The following is an 8900-nucleotide window of genomic DNA, read 5'->3' on the forward strand; positions in this document are numbered from 1 at the left end:
ATCATTGCAAGTGACCCAAATGTGCTCTTACACTTAAAAATGTTTTAACATCATTCTGTGATCAAGCATACCCAAGAAATGTACAATGATCTAAGGTTTTTAAAGTTAAAACAGTGCATTAACTTTATCAGACTATTGCTTCAGTGGTACATTGTCAAATTTTATGGGTATTACAGGATACGTTTTAATTGTTTAAATTGCTAGGATAGTTGAGAAAAACTTAACTAATGACAACACCTTAAAGAGAAAGGTTGTTTCATGCTCAATGCCATAATGTATAATAAAATATGGAATTTAACATCGTCTCTACTAACATTAGGAAGAAAAAAACTTTATCTCTGAATTCAAAATTGTGATGAATCTGGCTTGTCTTTAAAAACAGCTAATTTTAAAGGTGAGCAATAACGATCCCATCAAATGATTAAATAATCATTTTTGTTTTCTCTTAGTTTTAACTCCCATTTCACAAATAAATCCCATTATAGTCATGAGTACTTTGGACCAGAATGGGCCTGCTAGAAAGATGAAAGGATATATGCAAAACACCGGTTTTAGTTATTTTTTGAAATAGAATTTTATGGTCAGAAAGAACAGCTACAGAGAAGACATGTGTATTCAATTTTAGATAATAGATATATCTTTCTGGGTTGATGAGCTGAATGTGTAGTGAAGGAAGTAGAAATCATGAATTTATAGTAATATTTTATGCAGACAGAAACTGAATCATATAAACAAGTTACTTAGCTAACCTGACCTAAAAAACACACACACAAAAACTGCATCCTTTAAGTGAATCAAAACTGTGTGTTGTGTGTGTGTGTGCACTTGGAGATATGACAGAGACTATGGACAAAATTACTGGAGGTACCCAATCCCAGAAAGATTCCCCACCACAAAAATGCTAGAATTTTATCAAAACATACATGATGGTGTTTTTCTCCTTTACATCACATTTCCTATTGAGAAACTGTTCATACATTTACATCCTGAGGTATTTTAGCGAGCTTTACAAGATTATTTCTTATATATATTTCTAGTGGCAATTAGAATATTTCAAATGGAAAAAACCTTACATTTATGCAGTGCCTAATAGATATATCAGTCTCCAGGCTAGGCATAAACATCTGTGTTTTCTCACAGAGAATCACATCAAGCTCTGCAATAAACTTGGACAACATTTTCTAGAAGTTACTCTTTTTCCTATCATTCACTTTATTTAGAATATGAGAAACCTTGTTAGCTGGATGCCTTATAAGCTGGGCTCACATACCTGTGCAAATATTTGTTGTCTTCTTAAATTACATTTTGACCATCAGCAGTTCCTAAATCGAGCACATACACTATAAAAGGCAAACCAACAGAGAAGTATGTAAAAGATCTTCATATGTCTCTTTGCACAGCTACCAGGGGAGGTGAGCTAGCCCCATGAATGTCTGCACTTTGATACAAGAGCTGTGATAATGAGGAAAAGTTAATGGATTTTTATCTATATCAACCTCATGATCATAGACCTTGTTATTTTTATTATTCTTTAAGAAGGGGATTGGTGCTGCATGAATACGAAGGCATATATTCACAGCATTTCTTAGATTTATCAGTACAGGGGCTACAAAGCCTTCTTTCCTTTCTAGGTAGATAAATTGAGTTCCATGCAGTTTACTATGTAGGGGTCTTTCAAATGAGACCACAAAATCTTAAATCCTACTCTCCTGCGTGGACATTAAAGATGCCATAGCACTTTCCATAAGAGTGGGGGCTTGTCACCATGCCACTAGGCAGATTCCTGGGACTTACCTTAAAGTCCAACAGTCAGCTTCTCTCCACAGGATATTAGTGTATTAGGTACCCTGGAAAAGTTCAGTATATTTATTCAATTTATTAAAAATGTTAACCTAATGGTTCTGAGAATACATTTTTTTCTTTCTTTCTTTTTTTTTAAGTAAAAAGGAACCAAAGGTCTCCTTAGGCAGAGTTACTATAATGTTTGTTGCATGAAATCAAACTTCCTTCCAAAATATTTGATTAGTCCCTTTTGAACACAAATGCCTACAGTATTAATTTTATTTAAAAACAAAAACAACTGATATGTAATAAAAAAAAATCTTGTAATCCATGATCCATGCTTTCTGATACAGGTAATGTAAAACAAATGATATAATCTACAAAACCATGACAAATGAAAGACCTGGAAAAGGTTATGGTTTGACAAGGTAACATTTTTGAAATCTGGACACCAATCAAATTGATGTAACTATTGGTGATGCAACACTCTTTGACACTAAAGTCTTTACCACTGTCTAAAACATAGAGAAGAGCCCATTGTGATTGCTTAACGTCAGCTTTTGTTCATAAGCTCTTTCATAAAACTGAAACGAGGAAAATGATTTAAAGCAGTTCAATTTGTCTATTTACCTTAATCTTTAACTATTCCCATATGTCTGGCTACATGATGTATGACTCTTCATAAACCAATTTTTCAAAGATATACACGACAGAAAAAAAGTCAGGCTCCTAACCTTTTATGCGTTGAACTTTTATAGAGCTCTAGAAAACAAAATGCTTTTAGGTTTCAGAAAAGGAAAAAAAGGGCAAGAGGTTATTTTCTTTCTCTCTCCTCTCAGTAAATATTTGCATCAGTGAAAGTAGAGCATGCACTAATTTCTAGGTACGTGAAGAGTCCCGTCCGCAAACATTGATGATAAAGGTCTTTGTTTAAAAAAGAGCTACTTAAAAAATAATAATGCATAAATTAAGATCATTAAGCTCTTACAAGTCCAGTAATTGAGGTAGGAATATTGTGCTAGGTATAATACCATTCAGTAGGGTGAGCAGAAAATACAAAATGCAGATTAGAGATTCCTTACTATAAAGAGCCTGAATCATGATCATAGAAGATTTAGCTTCAATCCTATGGAAAACAGTAATTGGAGAAATCAATCAGTGTTGAAATAGAATGTGCTAATTATTTTTAAAATATCACAAGATTAGTAAACCAATTTTAACTAATTTATATGACTTTATAAAGATGGAAATAAAGAAAAATTATAGCTTTTTGTTCATTCACGTAACCAATATTTACTAAGTACCTACTGTGTGCTTGGAGCTGGATGAACAACTATAAACAGGACAAATTCACATCCCTGCCCTCCTGGAGCCTATAATTTCATTTTAAACTAGAAAAACCAGCTTCAGGAGCATTATGACTCAAAGTAAAAGTGAAGTTTTTCTGGTACATTTAGCCCCTAACCCTCCTGCAAATTTTGTACTATAGCTTGTGTTATTTCCAGGGGACACTATAATTTCCCAGTTGGTTTGCCCAAACTACAAAACCTAGTCTTCTCTCACAAAAAGGCACAAAACATTAGAATTCTGGTGATGAATATAGAATGCAGAACAGGGAAAGAGAACTAGTGTTTGTTACGTATCTAACCATGTGCCTAGCCCAACTCCAGGCACTTGGCATATTTTTACCACATTCACACCTTTCATAAGCAGATTAAGATCAGCAAAATCATTTTATAGGATAGTCTTTTATTTTAAAATAGAAAAAAGTCAAATAGAAAAACCAATGAATCATTAAAATTAACTCTTCCTTCAGTGTGTGGAATAATCAGCTCATATTATACCACTATTTCTCCATCTGTAATTAGATAAATAGCACTTTTTTTTACACAGATTTTGTAAAGGGGTCTTAATGAAGCTTATCATATCAACTGATAAGCTATAAGATTTAACGCAACTTCCTAAAGAAGTAGCTTACATGTTGAAAAAGGTAAACCTGTCAATGTGGAAAAAAAGTAACATTCAAATTATTAAGCATTGTTGAAATCTAACATATGAAATCTGCATGACAAAAATCAGGATGCTGTCTGAAGTTTAACAAAGAATTTTATTCTCAGCAACATCACTGGATAATTCTATGATTTGTCCATGCCATTTGACCAAATAACCATAAATGCCAAACTAAGATTTTAGTACCAGCTTCTAAAGTACATGGAATTTATGTCTCATTTATACAATAATTATCCCCCAAGCGAAATACTGAAGTATATGTTTATCACACATATATGTATACACAGACATTATATACCTATATGTAATATTTACTCTTATACATATAGGTATACTGTAGCTCTTAAAATCCAAATGTAGCTTTTATCATTTTAAAAATGAGAAAGAAGCATAAAACTCACAAAATAGTTGCTAGGACTTATCTAATGTGATATCATTTTAATGTGCATCCTCAATTTATTAAAACTCTGAAAAGGAACTCAGTAAGTGTATGAGGATGACAGGAAATTTTTATATATCCAAATTAAGCATATTCCAAAATAATTTTTTTCTATTAGTAGGAATCCTAATTTCTAATCTTATTCCAATCTCAGAATTAAAAAATTGTCATCTTAAAGCAATTTGAAATAACTATAGAAATGAAAACCCCTAGTAATTAGAGGATGGAAAGTTGGTAAGTGTTTTAATGAAAATATACTGGCAATTCTCACAATGATGGAAAAAGTAAACACACCCACATGATATTCGGTAAATGACTAGTCTGTTTTGTTAGAAATCTTGCCACTTATCTTGTTCCTAATCCACTGATAAAATAAAGAAAACAATTAATAGAAATCAGACAGGTATCACAAGGTATGTGTTGTTTTCAAAACTTTAAAATATTTTATTAAATTATTTTTAAATAAAATAATTTTTAGACACATTTCACCTGAAGTAAAAATGATTACATTTTGCTATTTGGCTCATTTGAACCAATACATTTTAAATCAACTATTCACAAAAACCCAACTCACTTAAAATAGGTTTTTTTAAGTTCCAGCTTTTTTCTAATGGTTCTTTTTAAAACTTCAAGTACACTTGAGAAACTGATTGTGGATCATGTATACAATGTAGGGTCAATGCTGTATTGAATTTCCAGACCATTTTCAGACTACCTTCTGGCAATGGAAGCATTTTGACCACTGACACTCCCTTTGGGTATATCTGACTATCCTGGTACAATGCACCATTCCCCATTATTGAATCTACAACAAACTGCTGTAGGTTATTCATTGATTGTTTAAGTATAATCTTTAGGAGCAAACAGAGAACTAATCTGTAAACAATCACATAAATAAAAAATCAGCAGAATTCCTGCTTCAAAGATGCTTTGAGCTTAAGCACTTAATTATGTGCATTCTTTGATTATACTGTGTCACATTCAATAAAGACATATAGGAATTCTACTTCTTTATATCACTGCAGATTCTTCTCAGTGCTTCGTTGTACCATGCAAGGAAATTAAGAAAGCACATTCCAAACCAACCACAACAAGTTAAAGAGCATCTGCTCCCTTTTTATACTCATTTTTTTTTTCCTGGATCAATCATATTATTCACCAGAATGTTTATTTAACCAACAAAGATGCTAGCAGTGATTCTATAATTTTTTAATATGAATCACCTACATATCAGGTAAACTGTTTTCAGCTTCAAGATATACATGCATATAGGCGTAGGAGTCTACATTCATCTTAACTAGACTGCATTTTAAGAATAAGCTTGAGGACTCCTGCACAGTGTTCTTAAACAATTCAGAACCTGAGAATGTGTGTGGTGGCATGTGTGAGAGAGCAGACAGCTCTGCGTTCATTCTCACAGGCCCTCTGTCAGTGCGTATTTAGGACAGCTTTCTAACATGAAATCAGCTCAGCTGCAGAGTCGATTTCAGGGGCTTCTTAGAGTGAGAGACACAGAGAGAGAGAGACAGAGAGACAAAGAGAGAGAATATTTCATCTCCTTAAAATGTATTTGCTGTTCCTGTCCTCTCAAATCCTGAAAGTGTTTTCTTATTTCTCAGGGAAACGACATTTTGAGGATACATCTATCATATCAAACTGATTTCTTTTTGTTCGAATTAGCTTGGTAGGCTTTCAATAATTTGACAAACATTTAGAAATGTTTAAGAATAGAGTAAGATATTCAAAGTTATATGCTTTCAGAAAAATATGTATAGAAATGTGTACACTTTAACACCTGGCTTTGAAAAAAAGTAGTGAGAAAATGAAGTGGAAATATTTTTTACAGTCATATCATGCAAAGTTTTGTTTTATTCTTTTGTAAAATATACTTTTGGTTGGTTAGGTGTTATGTGTTTTGTTCTGTTCTGTCTGCAGCAAAGCTTTCATTGAAGCCACCATCTGCATAACAGGGGGAAGAAATGTACAAAGTACTGATATCAATAAACAAAAAAAAAAATCACAATTTCATCTAAATTCCTTCTCTGAAATGCAACAGCAGCACTGCTTTGATGTGGATGCTTTTATTTACTCAACTATTTTTACTTTAAGACAGCCGAGAAGGCCTGTGGAAGAAACTCTCATTTTGTTGCCTTGCTAAAATGAGTTCGGTACATTCTTGAATCTATTCCAACTAATACTATATGTGAAAGTAGTTTATTTTAATAAAACATTTCAGTAATATTGCTTTCAGGTGAGAAATAACCAGAGACAAGAAAACAATTTTAAAATACAAGCAAGCAAACAACAAAAAAAGAAAATGTCAATTTCTATGGCCAATGTCACATTACTACTCACTTCCCTATTCAAGTTTATAGAGGCCTCCAAGTGTAACAATGAACGATCCAGTTCAGTTAATCTATGTGATTATGCTGTGGGGACCTGTATGTGTGAGAGAATATGGCCCATTCACAAAGGACTTTGCACTATGAAGCGAGGGCACAGAGATGGAAGTCGGTTGCTTATAAAATAGTGAAAAAAAAATATGCCGATGATGTGAGAGATTAAAAAAAAGAGTTCTCTAGAGATATCTACCCTAAGTTATTACCAATTTCAAAAGGTTTTTTCTTTAGGTGGCGAGGAAATGCAGTGCAAATATTTTTTACAATCTTCTTAAAACATCATGTAAAGTTTTATTTTACTCTTTTGTAAATTATACTTTTGGTGGGTTAGGTTTTCTAATGATAATACTTCCCAGCTTGAGGTCAAGCTATTACCTTTTTGTCTTTTTAAAACTAATTATTTATTTATTTAATTATTTTTTTAACATCTTTATTGGAGTATAATTGTTTTACAATGGTGTGTCACTTTCTGCTTTATAAGTGAATCAGCTATACATATACATATATCCCCGTATCTCTTCCCCCTTGCATCTCCCTCCCTCCCAACCTCCCTATCCCACCCCTCTAGGTGGTCACAAAGCACCAAGCTGATCTCCCTGTGCTATGCGGCTGCTTCCCACTAGCTATCAGTTTTACATTTCGTAGTGTATATATGTCCATGCCACTCTCTCACTTTGTCCCAGCTTACCCTTCCCCCTCCCCATGTCCTCAAGTCCATTCTCTAGCAGGTCTGCGTCTTTATTCCCGTCCTGCCCCTATGTTCTTCATGACCATTGTTTTTTCTTTTTTTTTTTTGATTCCACATATATGTGTTAGCATACGGTATTTGTTTTTCCCTTTCTGACTTACTGCACTCTGTATGACAGACTCTAGGTCCATCCACCTCACTACAAATAACTCAATTTTGTTTCTTTTGATGGCTTAGTAATATTCCATTGTATATATGTGTCACATCTTCTTTATCCATTCATCTGTCGATGGACACTTAGGTTGCTTCCATGTCCTGTCTATTGTAAATAGTGCTGCAATGAACACTGTGGTACATGATTCTTTTTGAATTATGGTTTTCTCAGGTTATATGCCCAGTAGTGGGACTGCTGGGTCGTATGGTAGTTCTATTTTTAGTTTTTTAAGGACACTCCATACTGGTCTCCATAGTGGCTGTATCAATTTACATTCCCACCAACAGTGCAAGAGGGTTCCCTTTTCTCCACACCCTCTCCAGCATTTATGGTTTGTAGCTTTTTTTTTTTTTTTTTTTTTTTTTTTTTTTTTTTTAATTTTATTTATTATTTTATTTATTTATTTATTTTTGGCTGTGCTGGGTCTTCGGTTCGTGCGAGGGCTTTCTCTAGTTGCGGCAAGTGGGGGCCACTCTTCATCGCGGTGCGGGGACCGCTCTTCATCGCGGTGCGCGGGCCTTTCACTATCGCGGCCCCTCCCGTTGCGGGGCACAGGCTCCAGACGCGCAGGCTCAGCAGCTGTGGCTCACGGGCCCAGCTGCTCCGTGGCATGTGGGATCTTCCCAGACCAGGGCTCGAACCCGTGTCTCCTGCATTAGCAGGCAGATTCTCAACCACTGCGCCACCAGGGAAGCCCTGGTTTGTAGCTTTTTGATGATGGCCATTCTGACTGGTGTGAGATGATATCTCATTGTAGTTTTGATTTGCATTTCTCTAATGATTAATGATGTTAAGCATTCTTTCATGTGTTTGTTGGCAATCTGTATATCTTCTTTGGAGAAATGACTATTTAGGTCTTTGACCCATTTTTGGATTGGGTTGTTTTTTTGATATTGAGCTGCATGAGCTGCTTGTAAATTCTGGAGATTAACCCTTTGTCAGTTGCTTCATTTGCAAATATTTTCTCCCATTCTGAGGGTTGTCTTTTCGTCTTGTTTATGGTTTCCTTTGCTGTGCAAAAGCTTTTAAGTTTCATTAGGTCCCATTTGTTTATTTTTGTTTTTATTTCCATTTCTCTAGGAGGTGGGTCAAAAAGGATCTTGCTGTGATTTATGTCATAGAGTGTACTGCCTATGTTTTCCTCTAAGGGTTTTATAGTGTCTGGCCTTACACTTAGGTATTTAATCCATTTTGAGTTTATTCTTGTGTATAGTGTTATGGAGTGTCCTAATTTCATTCTTTTACATGTAGCTGTCCAGTTTTCCCAGCACCACTTATTGAATAGGCTGTCTTTTCTCCATTGTATATTCTTGCCTCCTTTATCAAAAATAAGGTGACCATATGTGTGTGGGTTTATCTCTGGGCTTT

This window comes from Balaenoptera acutorostrata, chromosome 8 (assembly GCF_949987535.1).
Source record: "Balaenoptera acutorostrata chromosome 8, mBalAcu1.1, whole genome shotgun sequence".
Classification (NCBI taxonomy): domain Eukaryota; kingdom Metazoa; phylum Chordata; class Mammalia; order Artiodactyla; family Balaenopteridae; genus Balaenoptera; species Balaenoptera acutorostrata.